Source organism: Lynx rufus, unplaced genomic scaffold, assembly GCF_022079265.1.
Source record: "Lynx rufus isolate CCGP_SWC_20201006 ecotype Redwood Valley unplaced genomic scaffold, mLynRuf1.p SCAF_1, whole genome shotgun sequence".
NCBI classification, from domain to species: domain Eukaryota; kingdom Metazoa; phylum Chordata; class Mammalia; order Carnivora; family Felidae; genus Lynx; species Lynx rufus.
The window spans coordinates 74,106,794-74,130,219 of record NW_025814823.1 but is presented as its reverse complement, the minus strand read 5'-3'; positions in this window follow the sequence as shown (position 1 = coordinate 74,130,219).

Genomic DNA, 23,426 nt, shown 5'->3' with positions numbered 1-23,426 from the left:
TGGCAAACCAAATCAGTATCATAGCATGTGGATATTAGGGTGGCAGGTGTGTTCTGAGAGAAAAGAGACAAAGCCATTGGATCAGGATGAACAAGAAGTCATACAAGATCTTGGGGCACCTGGGTGGCTCAGTCAGTTGAGCATCCAACTCTTGGTTTCAGCTCAGGTCCTGACTTCACGGTTCATGGGATATAGCCCCGCATGAGAATACTTGGGAATTCTCTCCCACTCTCTTTTTACCCCTCTCCCACTCATGCCTTCTCTCTCTCTCTCTCTCTCTCAAAACAAATAAGTCAACATTTAAAAAAAAAAGAATTCATACTAGATCCTTTACACACAATGCATAGAAGTTGGACATGGTTGCACTGGATGTTTGAGATTCCTTATGAAGTAAGGTATGCAAACAGTGCAGAATGAGGGGGGTGGCCTAAGCCCCACACATCACGTGACACGGGCTGCAAGGAGAAGAGAGAGGCTAGTCGGATGGAAGCACCTGAGTCGATGCCTGGTGAAGAGAGGGAAGAGCTCACAGTCCCAGCGAGCGACAAAGTATGGGATCCTTAGATGGCGGGTTTGTAGGTTCTCAAAATAAACCTGTTTACACGGCTGGAGGAGTAACCTCTGCCTTAGAAGGAGACCAAAAAGGAGATAGTTTCTGAAAAAGTGGACTTAGCCTGAATATATTGGTTCTACAGAATAGAGAACTAGAAGCTGTAGCATCAGTAGCCCATGAGTATCCTATCAAGAACTTCTTCCAAGATCCTTGATTTTAAGTACAGCACTTTAGGGCCTCCCCCAGAGCTCTGAGACCCTGGGATGGGAAAAATTCAAACAAACCCTAACAATTATGAGCAGGACAACTGACCGCGTCAGACCGAAGCAACTCCCAGGGCCTGGGATTCATTCCGCCTTGTGCTGACATGTCCTTATAGAGGCAAGGCCAACAGCAAATTTAATAAATCCCACAGATTGTGGTACTTAGTCCAAATCTAGTGTGTTCCCCTAGTGGATTTTGTTTTTATCATGCTTTAAGCAGTCTCTCTGGAACTCTCTGAGTAACTATGATTTTTTTTTTTAACAAATTGGTGTTCACTGATCCATAGATGTTGTGATACCATCATAAATCCCTACAATACCAGGCACGCTTTCAGAGGTTTTATTTTTGGTTGCTCCTTATATTCTCATCTACTTTGATGTGAAGCAAAACCTTTACACAAATTTCAAAGGTCTACAACATTAAAAGGATTACAATGGCAAAATGTCAACAATTTTGCACAATGAGCTGAGAAATGTTTCTGAAAGCTGCTTGCTTTATCAAAAGAACATACACATCCAGCTATTCTGAATCTGTGCCAATCTTTCTTGCAATGCTGTCTTTAAGAGCATTTGAAAGACTTTTTGTTCCATTACTATGGCTGGAACGATTAAAAAATACAATTGGAAATGACACCTCCATAAGTGAATTAAAAATGAATGGGGGGAGGGACTTCATAGGGCCAGGCACATGCACACTGCCATCATCTTTCCAAATCTCTTCGCCCGGGTGTTCATTTAGATTGAACCACCAGCAAATGCCATATCGACCCAAAGATACCCTAAAAAATTACACTAAAATGAAAACACTGCTGCTTCAAAAATTTTTTCATTTACAATTCTTTTTTCCAGGTAGTCTTTTTCAATAACTGTAAAATTGCAGCTTACTTTGGAGAATTCCTTCATTTTCATTAAATGTTCATGAATGTCACTTCTTATAATCATTGACCTCAATTTTCTTTTAAGAATGAGTTCTGAGAAACACACATAAGCATGCCTTGGGAACCCAGTTTTCACTTCGGATGACCAGAGAAGACCTAAGAAAACTTTAAAGTTTGCTGCAATCTTCAAAAGTTTGCTTTTAGAGCAGAGGAAGCTTATATCCAACTTAGGACAACCGATAGCCTATGTTAAATAAATTTGAGTATTGCCCATTTAATATTCTATTTATAAATTTGCATATACCCAAGTAATTGACATTGGGACAAATAGTAATAATCCCCAAAACACTTCAAGTCTACCATATGCTTTTACCATATGATAAGTTTACCATATCTCTTAAATATGAATCTTCACACAAATAAGTTCAGATAAAAATACCTCACAGAAACTGTACAGAATCATGACACTAATCAAGTGTGTAACAGGAAAGGATTAAAATATTTCCTACTTAAGTAATGCTACAAAATTCCTTTGCAAAGATAGGAAAGCCAATGGATAAAAGTCAAAATTTCAAAATATTAATTGTATTCATTAATATAAATTACTATTTAGTACTGGTCTTAAATTCTTGATTTTTTCCCGAGGATCAAAAAGAGAAAAAGTAAAAGAGGGAGAAAACCAATATTCTGGAAGCACCCACCACGTTTTAGACTCTCTGCTTGGTGCTTTGTATCAATGACCTCATTTCATTGCACGAGTAGCCACATGGGATAGTATCTTGCACATAGCAATCTAAGCACATTCCCTTAACATTCCCAATTTCTGACAGCTAAATTTGTAATAAATACAACTAGGTTCTCCCCAGTGTCATACTTTTTTGACTATCCCAGAATTTTCCATATAGGAAACCACGCTATTTGATTTTATTTACTTCATCACTTACCAGATTATTTTGACCACAGAACACTTTCATTTTCCTACAAATGGCTGTTGAGGGAACATTGCATTATACCCATCTTTTTAGTGTGGGTTAAACTGAACATATTCCTGGAAAATGCAAACTATACAACTTGTCAAGGACACTCAAACCAAGTTCATATGAAGGAGTATTGATCAAGGTACAATGCTACACTTCACCCCTTGGCTCTTTAAGACAGACATACCTCGAAGATATTGCAGGTTTGGGTTCAGACCACTGCAATAAAGCAAACATCACAACAAAATGAGTCAGATGAACTTTCTGGTTTTCTATTGCATATAAAAGTTGTGTTTACACTATAGTCTATTAAGTGGGCAACAGCATTATATCTAAAAAATGCACATGCCTTAATTAAAAAAAATACTTAACCTTTCAATACCTTTCAATCGCTGATCACAGGTCACCATGGCAAACATAATAATAATGAAAAAGTTTGGAATATTGTGAGAATTACCAAAATGTGACACAGAGACATGGATTGAGCAAAGGCTGTTGGAAAAATGGTGCCAATAGATTTGCTTGAAGGTTGCCACAGACTTTCCATTTGTAAAAAAAAATGCACTGTCAGGAGGTACCTGGGTGGCTCAGGCGATTGAGCATCCAACTTCCGCTCAGGTCATGATCTCGCAGTTCATGGGTTCAAGCTCCGCATCAGGCTCTGTGCTGACAGCTCGGAGCCCGGAACCTGCTTCAGATTCTGTGTCTCCCTCTCTGCCCCTCCCCTTCTTGCACTCTGTCTGTCTGTCTCTCAAAAATAAATGACCATTAAAAAAAATTCTTTTAAGTGCACTGTCAGAAGCACAATAAAGCAAAGTACAATAATAAAACGACGTGTGCCTGTATTCTAAGAATCTCAACTTGCCCCCAAACAATTCACAATAAACTGTTGTGGTTTCATTGGCTACTGTCCCCAGAAACAGCTGCACATTAACAGACGGTAATGGTAAGAATTCTTTCCTTTAACGCAAAGGTAAGATCTCAAATATTTAGGGCTACATTGGAGTAGCTGAGCTTTACTGGGGCATCTCATAGCACACTCAACACCACCTGCTTGGCAGCTCTTGGGACGCAGGCACCCACCTGACCCAACTGCTTACTTGCCTCGAGAAAACGTGAGCAACAAGATGTCACTTTCCACAGATGTACAGAAACACTTAACAAATGAGTAAAAGTTTGTGATGCAATTTGAGATGCCCGTATAAGAGGTTCAGAAGAGGAGGAGGCCTGCAAATGTAAAACACTCCCTATCTGGTAAAGTCATTGATTTCATGCAAAGTATAGGTTTCCATTAAGAGAGAAAAATAGCATGAACGGTGACAGGTACAACTTAGGAAATCCCAAACACACCATGTGAAAATGACTTTTTTGGCAAATCGGGAAGAAACTCAAAATGCTTTTGACTATGAATTCGCTAAAATCTGGTATTATTACCAGAATTTCCACATTTAAACATGAAATAAGTGCATAACTTTGGTTTGCCAGAGGGAACGTCAGGAAGCCAAAGACAGTTTAAATTAAGATAATCGCCTTTTTCTTGTTTTCCTGTTATTGTGTTTTCACAACAAGTTCAGCAGAACAAGTGCGTATTACAGAATTTCAATCCTAATATTTTCACAGATTCCTTAAATTGTAGAGTGTTTTCTCTGCATTACTCTGTGTGAAATACTGTGCTAAAATGTGACACTGAAAAATTCAAATCAAAGTTGTATAAACTGCATGCATTCACAATTCCTCAAATATTTACTTACTTGGCAGAATTCAAAACACACTGTTGTTCTAAAATAATTCACATACTCTAATGGCCTATATCCGTACATAATTCTTTAAATATCCGTTTGGGGCCAATCCGTGCTAAAGGCAATATAGCACACCCACACAAAAAGTTCTCTGTCCGCACAGAACTAACAATTCAATTATGTTTTAAAACTTAAAACAACAAGAATGATAACAGACACCTCACTACAGTATAGATCCTTGATTTTCTTGAGAGAGACATCAAGAGAGCTTTATGGGCCCCAAAATAGCACGCATTCCCTGCAGCTCTCCTGGGTCACAGAGATAGATAAGACAGCAGCTCAGTGACTTTCAGAAGGGAAGCAAGAAGGAAAATATGTTTAAATAGAACTTGCATGGATTCCCAAGTCTACTTAAGAGCAATTGTAAAATTGTGTGATACAGTAACGCTAATATTTCAAAAGGCAGGCCATAAACAATCGTGCGTTCACAACAAATATTATTGCACACCTACTGTGTACCTAGCAACTATTGTTAGCACTGGGCATACAGCGGTCAATAAAAGATACCAAGGCTATTCTTTTATGCAGCTAACATTCTACTGAGAGGAAACAGAAAGTAAATCAATAAATATTCAGTTTATCAGCGTATGCTGTGAGTGCAAGAGACATAAACAATGCTGGAAGTGGGGATTGGTTACGAGTTGTATAGAATGATCAGGAAATACTTCTATGATGCTTTGACATTTGAATAGAACACTAAATGTGTCAAAGAGAACTCACCAACAAAGAGGAAAGAATGTGCAAAGGCCCCGGGGTAGCAATGATGTTAGCAGATTTGAGGAGACCAGTGTGGCACGAGTGAAGTGTGAAAGAGAGAGGTGGAATTGACATTAGAGAGAGATGTGTAAGCAGGATATAGGAAGCAAGAGTCAACGGTGCTGGTCTGAAGCAAACGTGGTCTGGAATCATATTGGAAAGTGTCATAAGAAGTGTCATTAGAAGGCATCATAGGACACCTTTGCACAATCTTGAAAGATAGATAAGATTTGTCTAGCTTGAAGGAGAAGAAATAAATTTGGATTTATACTTAGTTCTGTTAGCTGCCTGAGTTTTAGATATTCCTGATACTTCTGAGAACATTAAAAGGAATACCTAAGCTCCTCAGACTTCTATTTAAGATGAATCTTCCATTCCTGGTGATTTTCTCCCACCAGAGCATCCTCTCAGATCCCATAGAATTTATCTGGCCAGCTCATGGCTTTCTGACTTCCATTACTTTATTCTGGAACTCTCTCAAAAAAAAAATGAGAAAGTATAATCAAACTACTCACATAGAGCTCCACTTGAAAGGAAAATGTCTGAGAAACCATTTAAATGTCTAATTAACATGTTTTTAAAAATCCATGGTGGCCTCAGTCTGCTACCAGCTTATAGTAGCAGAAACTTTAAAAATGGAAAAAAGGTGAATTTTCAGACTGCTGTCTGATAAAGGTGTTCAAGCATGGTTTGGAAAAAAGGCGAGAGCTAATCATGCAAGATGATCTCATCCTAAATATACGTTAATTTATGGGGTGTTAACAGCATGGGAATTAAACTATGAAATAACTGCTCATTTTATTAAGCAAAAAAGGATCAAAATGTACTACTCTCATTATAACAGAAATATGAAATACATCATACCAAAAGACAACCAAATAATGGCTGAAATGGGTTTTATAAAGGCAACATGCCTAACAAGCAGTCCGATCTCTCACACATTCAATTGGGAACTAAATTTTCCAACTGATTTCTTCAGCCTTAAAAGGAATACACAAGCAACTGATGGTTGTTTCTGTGCTTCAATTTCCTTAGCTATTCCTTGAGGGAAATATGATTTCTCTCCCTCCCAAGAGGTATCTTTTAGAGTTGTTCATGTCTGCCAACTGCTAAATATAATGGTTTTCTCTAGTGTGTGTCTGTCGACCTCAAAACAATTACTTGCAATTTTCAAGGCACACACACACACACACACACACACAAAATCAATGCATCCTAGTTTCATTTATTGGAAATCTAGAAGGTCATTGGAGTGCATGGCCCAATATCCTGAACACCATTTCCTCAGGTCCAAGATCCATCATGGAGTTTTATGTTGAGCTTATAGAAATGAAAAAGAAAGAAGAAAAGAAAAAGAGAAGGAAAGAAAGAAAGAAAGAAAGAAAGAAAGAAAGAAAGAAGAAAGGAAGAAAAGAAGGAAGGAAGGAAGGAAGGAAGGAAGGAAGGAAGGAAAGGAGAGAGAGAGATAAAGGAAGGAAGAAAGAATCTGAGCACTTATTTGAAGATGGGAGTTTTAAAATTCTATTACCTTCATAAAGCCTTTCCCAATCAGCTATATAAAAGGAAACGTCTCCCTCCTCCAGAATCCTCGAGCAATTATGTCCTGTATTATTGACTTGTCAATTTATTTTATACTGTTCTTGGGGTGCCTGGGTGGCGCAGTCGGTTAAGCGTCCGACTTCGGCTCAGGTCATGATCTCATGGTCCGTGGGTTCAAGCCCCGCGTCAGGCTCTGTGCTGACAGCTCAGAGCCTGGAGCCTGTTTCGGATTCTGTGTCTCCCTCTTTCTCTGACCCTCCCCTGTTCATGCTCTCTCTCTGTCTCAAAAATAAATAAATGTTAAAAAAAATTTTTTTAATTTATTTTATACTGTTCTTGATAGCTCTCTTATTTTTTGCATTTAAGTGTTATTTTAATATTTCATTGTTACATTTTTCCATACTTAGGACTTATTCAACCAGCTTTTTCAGCCTTATAAGATTAAAGACTAAAAATTAAATATCTGCATAATCCTTCCTTCACAACTAGGCACTCAGGGCAATATTTGGAATATTGCCATCCCTCCTGACGATATATTTATTAGATTTTTGATCTCAGATAAATTGTTGGAGAAAAATCCACAGCTGCCTAATATTAGGCATAGATATTGACACCAAAGCAATGAAGTCTTCCAGGAAATATTCACTCGGGCCCGAATATGTCAACTTATAAAAATGATCACAATCTTCACACAACTGAAGATACAAAAGCTGTGCATTGAGGAAGATTCCAGGAAGATGGCAGAATAGGAAGCAGCAGGAATCTGTCTCCCCACCTAGACAACACTTACACTTGCAGCATCTGTATGTTGTACTATTTTGGAACGCTGGAGCCTATTGAAGGCTTGCAACTTCCAGAGGAGGACTTGGGTGGTAAACTGATTAATTGTGGTCAATTCCAGGCCTCAGCACAGTAGCAGCTCTACCCGTTCACTAACCCTCCCCTTATGGCAGGCAGCTATGTTCCTGCAGCTGTTTCCATACAGCTTGTGGGAGCCGGGGGCGGGTCGCAAAAAGGACTCTTACCATTTCTTAAGGGATAAATATCCAACTATCAGAAATCTGTCCTCTGACTGCTAATGCTGCTTCTGATCACAGAGGGGCAAAGAGGACAGCCATTATTCTTGTATCTCCCTCCACTGCTGTAAAACCATCCCCTTCCGGCTGCAGTGACTTCCAGAGAATTTAAAAGGTCAGTGCCCTTTGTTTCACCTCCCTTTATTTTTCTCTTTTTCCTCTTTTGGGAGCCAGACGTTAAAGAGTAGGGCATTCAAAAACAACTACAAATATGGGGAAAATTAAAAAGTGACTACATATGCCCAGAGAAAGTCACAGGCTCAGAAAAGACCTGACATTACCTTAATTTTACACTTCGGGCTGATCCTTGACACAAAGACAGCCTACAAAAATCAGAATAACAAAAACAATAAGCAAAAACAGCAACAAAACCCTGGGGGGAGAAGGAGAATCTGATTCCCAGAGTTATATTTTTATTGGATTCAAGTACATACCATTCAAAGGAAAATAAATTAATCAACAGAAACTGTCATTGAAAAAGACCTGACAGCAAATCTAATAGTCAAAGATATTTATTTATTTATTTACTTACTTACTTACTTACTTACTTATTTATTTTGAGAGAGAGAGAGAGAGAGAGAGAGAGAGAGAGAGAATCTCAAGCAGGCTCCACACTGAGCACAGAGGCTGATACTAGGCTCAATCCCACCACCCTGGGATCATGACCTGAGCTGAAATCAAGAGTCAGATATTCAACCAACTGAGCCACCAGGTGCTGCAAGACAGAGATTTTTTAAAACGACTGTCTTAGAAAATGCTCAAAGAGCTAAAGGAAGATGTACAAAAAGTTAAGAAACTAATACATGAACAAAACAGAGATATCGATAAAGATAGCAAACCTAAAAAGAAACCAAAAAAGACATTCTAGACCCAAAAAGCCCAATAACTAAAATGAAAAATTCACTAGTCAGATTCAAAGGCAGATTTGCACCAGTAGAAAAAGAATCAGCAAACGTGAAGATAAGAGGAAAATTGTCAAGTCTGAGCAGCAAAAAAGGGACGGAAGAAAAGTATGCAGAGCATAAGGGGCCTGTGGGGCACCAGAAAACAGATCTACTTACACATTTTGGGAGTCCCAGACAGAGGAGAGACGGAAAGGGGCATAGAAAATATTTGAAGAAGTAATCCCTGAAAACTTACCAAATGTGATGAAAAACATTTAAATATTTACACGCAAAAAGCTCGACAAATTCCAAGGAAGATGAACTCAAAGAGATCCACATTAAGACACATAATGAAACTTTCAAAAGCCAAAGATTAGAAAAAAGGTGGGGGGTGGTGGCGGGAGGGGGGGGAATCTTGAAAGCAGCAAGTGTGAAACACATGAGATACTTAGAGAAGTCAGAATCATAGAGCCAGAAAGGAGAGTGGCAGCTGTCAGGGGCTGGGGTAGGGTTGTGCAGTGGGAGGTTAGTGTTTAATGGCTACAGAGCTTCAGTTTTACAAGATGAAAAGACTTATGGAGATGAATGGTGGGGATGGTTACACAACATTAGGAACGCATTTAATGTCAGCGCATTGTACTGTAGTTCAGCTTAAAATGTTGTTGTGTTTTAATGTTGTGGATTGAAAAGCGGAATTCTGTCGAGAGCAAAACCTGTACTTTGACCTCAGAGAAACGTGGATTCAATTCTCCAGGGCTCAGCTTACTGCTTCTATGACATTGTGTCCATTACAAAAGTTCTCTAAGGCTCCATTTTCTCATCTACATAAAGGAAATGATAGTATCTCTTTTGGAAAATTATTTTGAATATGGAAGAAATACATTTAAAACACCTGGCTAAGACAGAGGTTCAAGAAGCTGTCCACAGATATTAGAGCCCTCACTAGCAGGTAAACTGGCCTCACTAGCAGGTAAACTCTGCCATTAGCCAGATGGTATTAGAGACAGGAACAACCTTGTAACAGAGAATATTTTCGTGTGTAATTTTTATTTTTAAGGAAATGCAGAGCTTTTAGCGCAGCTTTATTAGTAAACAAGCTGTGCTACATGAATTTTTCTGGACTAACTTTCCTTCCAAATTCATCTTAGTTGTCTACTTTTGTTTTCAGTATACCGTTTCTATTTATGTTTTGTTTTATTATATTGTATGTGTTTGTGCAGCTGCAGAGCTTTTAAGAGACTTTCGAAATAACGTGACCAAGATAAATCGGCTAAGTGTTGGGCGCTGACGGATTTCCTAAAGGATTACTTAGTCCGGTTATTGTTTTTTAAGTCAATAAGCAAGAGAAGAAAAGAAGTCAAAGGCAAAAAAGCCAAGTGACCATGTCTTCCACTTTTCAGTCGATTGTTGTGCCTTTAGACAGAAAAGGCGCAGCTCTGGCAGTGGCTTATGAAAGTGAAGATTTTCATGCATTAAATTAAATAGGATCCTACAAGAGTGTTGCTATGGGATAGAGAGAAATTACTGCAAAGAATCAAGAAAAGGATATAGTGATTTTCACTAGTTCTTTTTTGTGCCACTCATCCCCCATGAATGTCATGATTTTCTCATTTTACTGAGTTCAACAGGAAACCAAAAATTTCTGGAAAAGCTGAGATTTTTAGGTTAGCCCTATCACTTTATAAATGCTCTTAACAGCTTGAACCATACAATTTTGTACACATGGGAATATCCCCCAAGTCACAGAGGTTGAAATGTTGACCTCCGCCTCTTACTTAGCACAAGATATCCATTGCACCTGGTCTACAAATTAATGTTTTGAAAGTCCCCACCCCCCAAAAAACACATTAACTTTTAAAGTTGGGACTGAATCATTTCTTTGAGGCTTTTTTCAGAAAAATGCTGATCCTAACAGATTTGCTTTCAAAAATCTGGATATGATTTCCGTAACATTTTGAAGGCAAAATGCCAAATGTTCAGAACTATTAAAGATAGTGCAAATGACCAAGCAGACGTACAGAAAACGTTATCAGCTATAAAAGTCATTCACTGGAAAAGTTTCACTGTTAACTCTTGCATTTCTTCAGCTATGGACTTTTCTGGATCAGATTTTTCAATAAATCTGATTATCCTTTGATCTAAAAAGGAATCACGGTGAATGGAGGGAAAATTGGAACTACCCTTAGTGTAAAGTCACAGTTAAGGCATCACCACCTCTATGTATTCCCATGAGGGCTGCCATTTCCCCATTTAGGTAGTGGGTATGCTTTGTGAACATTTATAGGGCCATATAATTATGCTTTGTATGCTTTTGATATGTAAATTATACACATAACAGTATTTTTAAGTGGTTCTTAAGTGATATTGATAGGAGGCTAAGCAGTAACTTTATTTTTCCAACACATTTAGCTTTACCAAGACAAGGTTTATTCATCCATTAAATTGAAAAGTTATTAAAATAGGTTAGAGATACGAATGTTTTATACGCATGTCAACCTGAGACATGTACTGAATCCTGTATGTTTTGAAATACATATCAAATTCATTACAGGAGGTAATGATCTAGTATACAAGACAAGGAAAAAAATGGGGTCAAAGTACCCTCATGCTTTGCCTCTGTAATGGATGTACCAAAAGTCTTTCATTATGAAGGAAGTAAAATGTATTTCCCAAGAAGAAATGGTGATTACAAATTTAGTGATTATCACTGGGATTCCATGATTCAGTCGAGCACTCACTCATTTGCATAACACTTGAGAAATCTTCATAAATAAAATTACGACATGTGCCCAGAATCTCTTGATAATTGCTTTTTACTTAGATGTTGTCACTTATTCTGGATTTTCCCTTTTTTCCCACTCTGAATGTTGTACCAAAAAAATTCTCCCCTTGATTCATTCTTCTGCTTTGACTCTAGAAAGGATATGGCAAAGCTAATTAATTCTTACAATATTGGTATTCATTTTTAAAATGATAAAAATGGTATTCACTTTTAGTTTGATTTCCCAGATTCCATCTCCTGGGGCACCTGTTATAATATTCCACACGCTTCTCTTAATCACTATGGGTTGAGAAATCTATGTATCAATCTGAATGACAGTATATATTTTTTTCTAACCAAGAGTTCAGCCCACGTGGGATTTAGGTCTTCCTACAAGAAGTATACATAAAAAGTACAACCAGCGATAATATGTATATGTGTTATATATGTCAGAGAGAGAGAGAGAAAGAGACAGAGATGGGGAGAGAAGCAGAAACATGGAGAGACAGAGAGCCAGAACGAGAAGGCTTTTTCCTGGAAACTGATCGTTCTATACATCTGTCACAACCTACTTTTATTCAAAAGCTCCAGATTTTATAAATTATTTTCACTGATATCCAACAAAAACAGATTATATACTTATAAAGCCTTTTATGGCTTTTTATTACATCACCTCATCTGATCATTACAACCACCATTTCATAATGTAGGAGGACAGTCACTAGCCTATCAATTCTATGGCCAAGAAATTTTCCAGTAAGTGCTTTTAAAAAAATAAAGAAAGAAAGAAAAGAAAAGAAAAAAACAAAAAACAAAAAAACCCACAGTCACCACAGGAAGCATTGCTTGTAGTACAAAGTCAAGAAGAATGGAAATGTCAAAAATTATATTTAACTAAAAATGTATAAAGTTGCTGAGAAGCCTGCTTAAACAATTTTGCTTAATATTTTATCCAGTTTTTCTAAAACCTAGCAAATAAAGCATATTAAAAGGTTCAAATCAAACCATTAGTTGGGGTTTTCAGAATCTCTTCCACAACTAGAAATGCTTTGCCCTTACGATGTACAGCTAAGAACCCACGAGAGATGATGAGGTTGTTCTGACTTATCCAGACTGACTTCACTCATACCATATTCACTGATTATTGATTTTTCATTTCAGATTGTGACGCAAGGCAAGAGCAAACACTTCAACTCAATTTTAACCAGGCAGTTTTTTAGTATGTGAGAGTTCCATTTTAAAACAAAACCACAATTGTCTCCAGTGGCATATGAGTTATCACAAAAGTGTCATATATTGCCGAAAAATGGAAATTGTTAGATTTACTCCTAAGTAATAAGAGTTACTTAGGAGATTAGCAGATTTCAAGTTACTAACGGACTAAAATAAAGGTCATAGCTTTGTCAACACAAAGTGCCTTTCACATAGTTGATTAATAACAACAGAAGGTATTTGGGACTTAATTTTTTTTACTAGCTTCCCAGTGTTAGATTGTGATATACTTATCACAAATATGATAGATATTCTTAATCAGTGATACTAGAGTTCTCATTAGGTACTCATTAAACTCCTGCACCTTAGGATAACCTTGAGAAGTGTATTAGCTACTAATGAGTAAATACTTTCATCATGTAACTCTTATTAATGATAATGGAATTTACATGTGTGCAGTAAGCATAGGTAGTATAAATTGTAAAAATTGTAGCGATTAGAATTTCACATCTCAAGACCGAAATAAGTGATAAATGGGCTGATCTGTTAAGGTAAAATTGTCTGCATAAATGCCACACACAAGACAGAAATCAGTTGAAAGAAAAAATCTTCAGGCATTTAAAAATACTTAAATGTTTGACAATAAAGAGTTAAGATACAATGTGAATAAATACCTGAATTTTTAAAAACAAGCATAATTATTTAAAAACAAAGCACTCTGGGATTCTGTGAAATGCTACAATGACGTTCCTTAACATATTAATTAGCAATACAGTTTATGAATTGATAAACCACTGATCTCCCCTCTGCCATTTCTTTTCCATTTATTCTTATTGTTATTGTCTTATTTAAAATGTCCCTGTGCTTAAAACTAACCGCCTTGCTATGGGGAAAGACATGATAGAGATCAGATTAAACCGGGAGTTGGAGGTAGTATGAGCCCGACTATTTACTTCCTCTTGATTTTGAACAGAAGTAGCAGAATTATTGTAATAAGCAACTATCCAAACTATTTTTCAAGTTAATCTGCAACTGAGAATTCCTAAAGCTTCTGATGGACCAACTCATGAATATCATTGTTTTTCAGGAATTACTTTTTCCTTGCTACCTTAATTGTCTTAATTACTTAAATCCCATTTCTTTTTGAATCCTATTTGGAGATGAGGAAAATACGGTCGCCATCTTGAAATAGTAGACTCTTAGATCTGAAAGAAACTGAAGAGGTTATCGACCAAATAGTAATCATTCTTCCTGCATGCCACTAGCATTGAGAAATTCAGTTATATAAAAGGTAACCCTTCCAACTGTTAAAACGTTCTTTCAAATAATTAGCTGAAATCCACTCTGTGTGTAATTTCTTCCCCAAAAGCTTAGCTCTGAAAGCTTAATGGAATAAGTTTAATTCCTCTTCAGTATAACAGACCTCAAATACATGAAGGCTTGTTTCTGTGCTGATGTCTCTTTTTCCCACTGAACAACCAGAGCTCCTTCAACCATTGCTTATGTAGGATAGGGTTCATTACCCACTGACCTCTCCACATAGATGTCAGAGAGATGCTCTCTGTCTTCAATACGACACCCAGAATTAATAGCAATTCGCCCGGTGTGGGTCTGGTAGTGCTGAGTGCAGGGAGCTTATTATCCTCTGTGAACTGGATACCATTCTTCTCTCCATTAATGCAGCCTAGGATTGCATTAGATCTTTTGTCAGCCTCATCACCTTGGATAACCCTCCATATCCATGGATATATTACCAGGAGGGAATGAGGGGAACTTTTAACAGACCGTCTAATCTGCCCCCCCTGAGCCCTTGAGCAAATAGCAGTGCTTTTATAGCAAGCTATCTGGAAACCTATATAAATGGGTCATTAAAAACTCTGTACTTTTTGAACCACTAAAGGGGGGGGGAGGGGTACGGAGATTGTTCAAATATCCCTTCTTTCATTCTTGTCCTCACAAATTCAGTATCTATTACTGAGCCACAACCATGTGTCTGGCTGGGACAGAGAGATGAAGACCAGGCCTCTGAATCTCAACTCCTACATTTCTCAGACAAGCAAATCAACAATAAGCTACTGTGTTGAGTAGTGTGACAATAATCTGTAATAGTGAAGTGAATGAACAGAAGAGGGACACCCAACTCAGCCTCAGAGGCATCACCGAGAATACTATCCTGAGTTGTACCTTCATGTAAAGTGAGAGTTCTCCTGGGTCCCTCTCTCCTGTGCCTTAGAACAGAACCTGGGTGCTAAAAAAAAAAAATAAATGAATAAAATGTAAAATAACATAAATGGAAAAGGTGGATGAGTTAACTAATGGATGGAGTCACTGCTCGATGAATTAATTAGACATAGACTAACATATGAGAGTTTAACCTATTCAGAGACAGCTAAGTGGTTCGGTTAAGCTACAGCTTGGCCTTGTAGAGGAAAAACAAGAAATGGGATTAGAGAAGTAAGTAATGGAGAAAGGGATGTAAGCGGGGTCTCTGGATATAGAACCAACAAAAGCCAAAGAAGAGAAGGAAAGGTGGGGGTGTAGTTGAGAGATACCAAGGACCAAATATATGTCACAGGTAAGGGACAGAGATCATAATTCCTTTGTTTCCTGCTTGGGCAACTGTAAAGAATATTGCACTCAGCAACCTTCAGGCCACAAGTAGCACAGGTTTTCAAAGTGGGGAGGATGACAAATCCAGTTTTCTTTGGATTAAATTGAAGATGGGGTACTCACAGGAGATGCCCATGAGCCACTCGTGCCCCATCTCCAGTTGGGAAGAGGCATCTAACCACAGTTAGCTGGGTCATCAGAGGGTGTAAGTAATTGCTGAAGCGCTTGGTGTGAATCAAATTGTCCAGAAAAAGTACACCGTGTGGAAAGAAAAATGCCAAACAACAAGCACTCGAGAACATAAGTATCTACAGGCTACCTAAGGAAAACAAGACTGCAAGTCAAACTTCAGCAAGCAGTAAGAGATTTCCTGTGTAAGGTGGAAGGACTGAAAATATTGGTATGTGGAAGAATAAAGGCCAGCTGAGCAGAAATTGAAAACATAGGAAGGACAATTAATGGGTCAAGCCTTCTTGCATTTACCCACAGTTCTGAAAAGTTCTACCTTACAGACTTTAATTGTAAAATAAGAACTTTATTCTCAGAGAATACATTTTTCTAAGAAATCAGCTAAAAAGTGAGTTTCTTTCATCACTTTTCCTTTGACGTCTTTCTCATACTCAGAGTTTCCACCTAGCTACCTTCTTGATACTAAAAATTTCCAGAACTTTCCAGAAAAGTTAAGGCAAGAAAGATGGCTGGATCCCAATAGGGGGCATTGAGATGGAGTTTGAAGGAGGAAGTTCTGAACTGCAGTGTCCAGACTTCACCAGTAGGTGCTGATGTCTAACAAGACACCTCTGCTTTGGACCTCAGTCATGTAGAACCCCAGGGATGTGGATCATCCTAGATAACTTGACGGTTTACCACTTTAAGCAACCAACCTGCTGCCTGTACCCCTTTACATTTTTTTAATGGAGTTTTCCCCTAAAACTTGTCTACAAGTATTTCTATCTTAAGATCTGTCTTTTATCATCTTATAGTGAGAAAATAAAAGCCATGAAGGGGCTTCCCTTATCTTACCACCACCAAGTTTACTAGCCTTTTCTTATCTCTGCCTATTATTTGCCTTCTCTCTCTTTATGGCCTGGATCAAGTGTCTCAGACTGTATCAAAATCTACCCCACCTTCAATGCGCAGCATCCTATCCTCACTTATTCACCTCGCAAAGACTTTGTCTGGCTCTTATGAGAAATTATCTCATCTTCCCTTTCTTCTGCATCCTTAATTCTCCCTCACTGCTAGAACTTTCTTTTTAAAATACAGATATACTATACATCTCCCACTTTACAGCTAATGCACAAATACCTTGACCAGCCAAGGTCTATGCTCCCCCCGCAGAATAACTTCAATTGAGTGAGGACCGTCTCTGCTCTCTTACTCCCATTTGCTCCACAACTGATGCTGCATGCCAAGTTCCAACTTTGCGTTAGAATTCCAATCAGATTTCCAATGCTGTAAAAGAGCTCCAGTTGGATTTCTGTTCTGTCCATAAACTGACCAAATGAAGATCACCAGCGAACCCCGTGTTGGGAGATCCAGTGGTCTGTCTTCAACCATCGTGTATTCCACCTTTTCCATGATACAGTGGGTCACCCTGTCCCTTCTTGGAGCACTTTCTTCTGTTGGTTTTTATCACACTAGTTCCCCACTCACCTGACCACCTGGCCCTCCCAGCTTTCCTTTGTTCATCTTTCCTTTCCTCCTCCTCCCATGATCTCCACCAAATGTGTTGATGAATCCCATACTCTGCACTGCAAAAGAGTGTGATCTGTACCCCAAATCCTCTCTTGCGGTTTCCCATTTCAGTAAACACCACCTCCAGCCAGCCTCACACACAGTTATTTGAGTCAAAAACCAGGAAATCTTCCTCGATGCTTCCCCCGCCTCCCTTCACTCCTTACATGCAACCCACCAGCAAATATCATTAGCTCTAACTTCTGAAATGCACCTGGACTTCACCTACTTCTCCCCACCTCCACTGCCTCCTCCCTAGCCCAACAACCCTCCTACCCTGCCTAGACTTTCCTAACCACCTGACGACATCTCTGCTTGCATTTTGACTTCCCTGTAAAAAGAGTGATCTTCTTAACCTTTGTCAAATTATGTCAGCTTCCCGAATAAAACTCCCCAATGGCTTCCCAATTCACATAGAGTAAGCTCCTATCAGGACCTTGTCTCTGGGCCCTGCCTCCTCCTCTATTTCATCTTTTCCAGAATTCTCTCTACTCACTGTGCATCGCCTGAGACACATGAGCCCTTCTGTTCCTTGAAATCACAAAGCCAGTCCCAGCTTCAAGGACTTCAAGGTGCATTTATAGCACCTCTCCCTGGAAGCCCTCTCCCTGGCTGGCTTCTCTTCATTCAGATGTCTGCTGAAAGCCCACCACTATTAACAGCCTTCTCTAGTCTAGACTCTCCCCACCCCCCACCACCGCCAGCCTTAAGTTGGGTCTCTATCACATTCTCCTATTGTCTTCAGTTCACTTTTCACTATCAGAAATTAATTGTTTATTTCTTTTTTATATTGTTATCTATCTCCCTCCACTAGAATATGGATTTAATGAAACCAGGAGTCTTGCCTATTTAAGTCACTTCTGGATCTCCCCAGTGCCTAGCATATATGAGGCATTCAATAAATAATAAACTAATGATAAACCTGGGATACATGCTGCCTGGATTTGCTTCTGAGATGCCTGGTAAATCAAAATAACATTTATGGAGATAACAGTTTTCTCCCTTAAATGTTAAAAACTTCATGCCCTGGCGAAGGTATTTGAAAATCTTATTTAAAATTATAAAGATGGGCATGAAGCCTGAGGAATTTATTTTGACATGGAGTCCATACAAGGCCATGTCAACACATTTATGTATGACCTCTCCCAGTGAGATTAAATATTTTTTAGAATTCTAAGCATTGTTGATTATTCTTTGATAGTAATGGGTGCAATAAAAATGTTTAAAATGGTCTAGTCCCATTTTTAAATTAGGAAAACAAACGGTTGAAACCACCCGATGTAGCCTACACCAGTTATGAAGCAAAGACCTTGAAAAGTTTTAAAACTTGCAAGTGTTCGCAAGAGAGAAGTAAGCATCAAGTGGCTATCCGTTGGCCTCTCCTGTTACGACCCCGTTATAACACCGGCCCACAAACTGAGACATAAAAGAATAAAAGACAGTGAGATGTAGCCTCCAATGGAAACTGTCTTCACTGCGTGGCCATGACCATTAGTCAGTATCCCAACCACTAAAGGCTCCCTAAGCTCGGTCCTGCCCAGGGTGTGTGAGTCCCTCCCTGCCCATATCCCCACGGTGCTCAGCACTCTAGATTAGAACACAAGTGCCCTACCCTCGTCTTAGGGGAGCGAGTTGCTGAGGGCCAGCTGGGGTGCTGACAAGGCTAACGGGGAGGCTATGAGCTTCACAGAGGAAAGGAACTGGTAAGAATCACTCAGGCCTCCAGCAGGAAAGGAAAGGGAGCGTAGGGATTCAACTGGGGCCTAACGAGCAGTAGAAACCAGATCTGCAGTAAAAAGGACTGTGATTTCTCCACACTGCTCCGTCAGCATTAAGTGCTGTGGGGAGTCACGGCAACACCCTCAGGGCACCACTGCCCGCTCGCTCGTTGGCCTTGAACCTCAGGGAGGTGTTGCTTGACCAATGGAACTCAGCTTTCTCATCTGCCAACACGCGTTAATGGTTACTATTTTCTCTTCGGCTGGCTGGAAGCAGTAAATAATAATAAGGGCATAGTAGGGACTTCACAGAGCTGTTGCTATCATCACACAAAAAAGCTAAAACTATGGCCTCTGGGTCTGTTTTCCGTAACTCTTCTGTTCCCATCTTTGCTGTTGGGCCAACATTGCCCAGCAGATCAGCTTTGAGTAGCTCTGTCCTTCCCACTGGACCCAATTCTACTTATCTGCACGGGGCCTGGTGTGCCTCAAAACTGACAATAAATTTATAATCTTTCATTTACACTCTGTCTTCCCCATTATGCTAGAAGCTCCATGAAGGCAGGTACACTCTGTCCTGTTCTGCCTACACCCTCCCCGCCTTGCTCTGGGTTGAAGCAGACTTGTATTTGACTCCTGATTCAATAAACGTTTGTTGAACATTGCTGAGTGGATGGCTAGAAATCTGGTAATCGTAGCCATCACCCTAGTAATAAACCAGTGACAGTGGCATGGGGGCGGGGGGGGCCCTTATGAGGAGTCTGCATAAAAGTTAGCATGTGAACTTTTTAAATAACTTCTCAGAGGCGTCTTGCCTTACTTCTGAGTGGTTCAGTGATTCTGAGCTCTCCAAGAGCTTTGGAGAAACACTGCCTGGGACCTGGGGAACATTTGCCAACGTCTGCGACCCCATGTCTATGAAATGGAAATAATTGTGAACTCCCAGGAGTATTGTGAAGACTGAGTGTGACATAGAAACAATTTGCAAACTTATGTTTAAACGTTTTGGAAACAAATATAACAGGTAATCCCAGGAACTGGTGGAGCTTCAGTGGGGACGACTGTCTGCTTGGCATGTGGGACATCTCCAGGAAACCTCATCAGAAGCCAGAGCTCAGGGACCGCGGTGACAAACCTGCACTCAGACTGACAGAGAGCGTAATAGGCTTGCAGAAGGTTGCCTTGTTTTTCTCCATTGCATTTCGCGGAGGTTGCTTGGTAAATAAGTTACAGGTCAAAATAAGTTATAGATCAAGTCCTAGATCAGAGGACGGAAGGGGTATGTGACTTTCCTCCAGTATGAAATCTAGGTTCTTCCTAGAGCCCGACAAAATAAATTAGTTCTCGAAGTTTTAAATTGCTGATATTATACCAGAACAGACACTCAAATCACTAAACACAAACTTCAAGCATATGAAGAAAGAAAACTTGCATATGTCACCTTAACTAAATTACATACATAACACGGAGCCCCACCTAGGGATGTAGCAGGAAGGATTATTTGATAACACCCAGAGCATGTGATCGGTGTGGGCCCTTTCCAGTGAAAGCAACCAACAAAAAAAAAATATTTTAACAGCTACAACTTGACTATGAAACACAGAAGTGGTATTCAATTTGTTGTTGTTTTTCATTTCCCCTCCATCCAGAAGGAGAGGAAGAGAGAGCTGGTTCCTGGTGTTTTCTGGAAGCTGAACCTGGTCCTGGGATTCTTCTCTCCTCCCCAGGCACAGACCACTCAACTCTGCCAGAGGCTCCTGGGTCTGGTGTAAGCTCTGCTATTTCTGCCTGTTGCTCTGGGCCCAGGAATCTCTCATCCAGCCCCTTGGCTACAGCCCTTCTTGAGGGAGGCCCCATCCACTGACTCCATGGGCCTCCAGATAAAACAGTTCAGTTCCACACGCACCCGGGGCACCGTGTATTAACCTTTGCACTTGTTTCATCCTTCAGTTTTGCTGGTGGACCTTGTTTGGCACCTAATGGTGCTTTTTGCTCACCAGCATGCATGGCGCCATCTAGTGTTCAAAAAGTCAGCCCACGGAGTCAACTTGGTAGGTGGCTGGTATAATCCAAAAAGAGTGTCAGAATGCCTTTGTTCCCCTCTCAGTTCATCACCAGCACTGCTAGCACCCCCATATGGAACTGCCTCTCTGACCCACGGGCAACTCCACATCTGAGCCCATTTCTTAGGAATGTAGCGGAACGTCCAGCTGAAACGCCCTCTGGCGAGAACGTAATGTCCAACCTGAACGAGAGCTCAAAAAATGACCTGGATGGAACTTTATCCAAACCTGCATGGTTGCATGGTCCCCCCAGAGGAGACACCCAAGACTTACAACAAACACATTTACATAATCGTGTGAGTTTCCAAGTCTGAGGGCAAAAGAAAAAAAACAAGAAAACAAAAAAGTGGCAGGAAGCCAGGCTTCGGTAAAGCCTAACTATGCTCCTCATCCACCAGCTTAATTTTTAAAAGGAGGGAAGTATCAGGTGGTTGTAAATGATTCCTTTTTCAAAATTTTTTTTAATGTTTATCTATTCTTGGAAGAGAGAGAGACAGACAGACAGAGCACAGGCGGGGGAGGGGCAGAGAGAGAGGAAAACACAGAATCGGATGCTTAACCGCCTGAGCCTCCCGGACGCCCTTGGAAATGATTTCTTCAGGCTGCCTTGGACAAGGCGCAATCGAATATCATTACTTCAGTCCCTGCGATTCCTTTCATGCCAGCAGGGCATGGACCAGAACGAACCAACCCTTTTCTTAGCAAGGCAGGTCTTATGGGAACTTGACTGCTGCTTGCCGCCCCCCACCCCCACCCCCAACTTTGATCGGGAAGGCTGAGGACCAGGCTGAGGCTCCTAGCCAGCTTGGGCAGGGAACAGTCTGCAGGACCAACACGCCATGTAAGAGACAGAATGAAAATGGTCCAGGGACAGCCAAGGCGGATGCTATGGCCTCGGCCACACAATACGAGGAGACCTACACCATGTCGGAGAGAGAAAGGCAGTTCCGGGTCGGCCCTCCACCAGTGCATTTCTTGTGCCTTAGAATCAATGGACCAGTGCTGCCTGAGTTTCTTCATTATGCTAACCAAAACCAAACAGTGTAGGAGGCATCCGGAAAGCAGGGAAAGGAGATGGAGACGGAGGGAAGAATCAGGAAGACATGTCCTGGGTGACAATGTGGTTCCTAAGAAGAAGGTGGTTTTCCTTCCCTATACTGGCCTCGTGCACATGGCCGTTGGGGTGGCCTGGGACTGTCTGATAACCTTCTCCCTCCCCTACCTGATGTCCCCTCTCGGTTAGTTGAAGGGAGGGTAGGACTGCTGATCCAAGAGAGCAACCAGAGATTCTCCCACGGGTACGGAATCTGGAAACAAAAAAGAGAAATTCTAATTATTTCTGGAGGCCAAGATATGAGGCATGTGGGCAGAAAAACAGCTGGGAGCCTTTGTTCTAAGCACTTTAAGTGCAGGGCTGGGGAGCATTTGCCACCCACTGACGGGGAAAGCCCAGAGAGAGAGAGCCACCCTGCAGATAAGTTAAGAATGAGGCAGGTGCCCAGGGCTCAGGGCCCACACCAATTGTCTCCATGGGCAAGCTTGCCAGAGAATATTCCCACTCGCCCAGACTGTTGAATCTCCCGTTTCACACCCAAGTGGAAATCTGCCCCACCGTTAAACTTTAAGCAGAAAGTCCATTGTTCATCGTTCAGTGTTATTTGTTGACCCAAGCACTGTTCCAGGCAGTACAACTGTTCCAAACAGAACAACAGCAAAACACTGTGGCCTTTGTAGAACTCACATTCTAGTGAGGACTAAGAACAAACAAGACAATGTAGAAAGCACATAAAACGTGTTAGGGCCGTGGAGGGGGAAAATAGCGTAGGACAAGAACCGCAAGTTTGGGGGAATTCTAAAAGTTGAAACCTTAAGTTTCAAAGTAAACTTTTCTCAAGTGGGGAAAGATTTTAAGGGAGTTGAAGGGGGAGCCACATGGGTATGTGGGGGAAAAAACACCACAGGTAGATGAAGCAGCCGGTGCAAAGGGCCGGGGGTGGAAACAGCAAGGAGGCTGTTGTGGCCGGGCAAGATGGGGGTGAGGAGAGTGATGGAGTCAAGGTCAGGAAGAAAAGAGGGCACAGGCTGTGTGGGGCCTTACAGGCTGTCGGAGGGACACTTTCTTTTGCTCTGAAAGAAATCAGGAGCCATTGCTGGTGTTCACCAGGAGAGTGACATTGTCTGACTTACCCTCCAACAGGCAGTTCTCATGGGTCCACTGAGAACACACTGAAAGGGACCAACGATATTAACAGAATCTGGGATAAGCTTGGGAAGCAGCCCTGAGAGATGATGTGGCTTGGCCCCGTACTAGCAGGAGTGCTGCTGAGAGTTCTTCAGCTCTTATTTATATTTCCAAGGTGGAAACAAAATTATTTCCTGATGTTAATTTATGTTATTATTTTTACTTCATCCTCAGTACTCTGACCGCCCGTTTATTCGCTTTGCCTCATTGAGCGTCTACTTTGTGTTCAGCCCGGTGTTAAGTTTTTAAGCAATGAAATGATGATTTAAAACAAGGATTCCAGGTTCCATGGAATTAGCATTCCAGCTGGGAGGCAAGAATGACAGCTATTTGAATAATTATACTACGTGGAGGATGG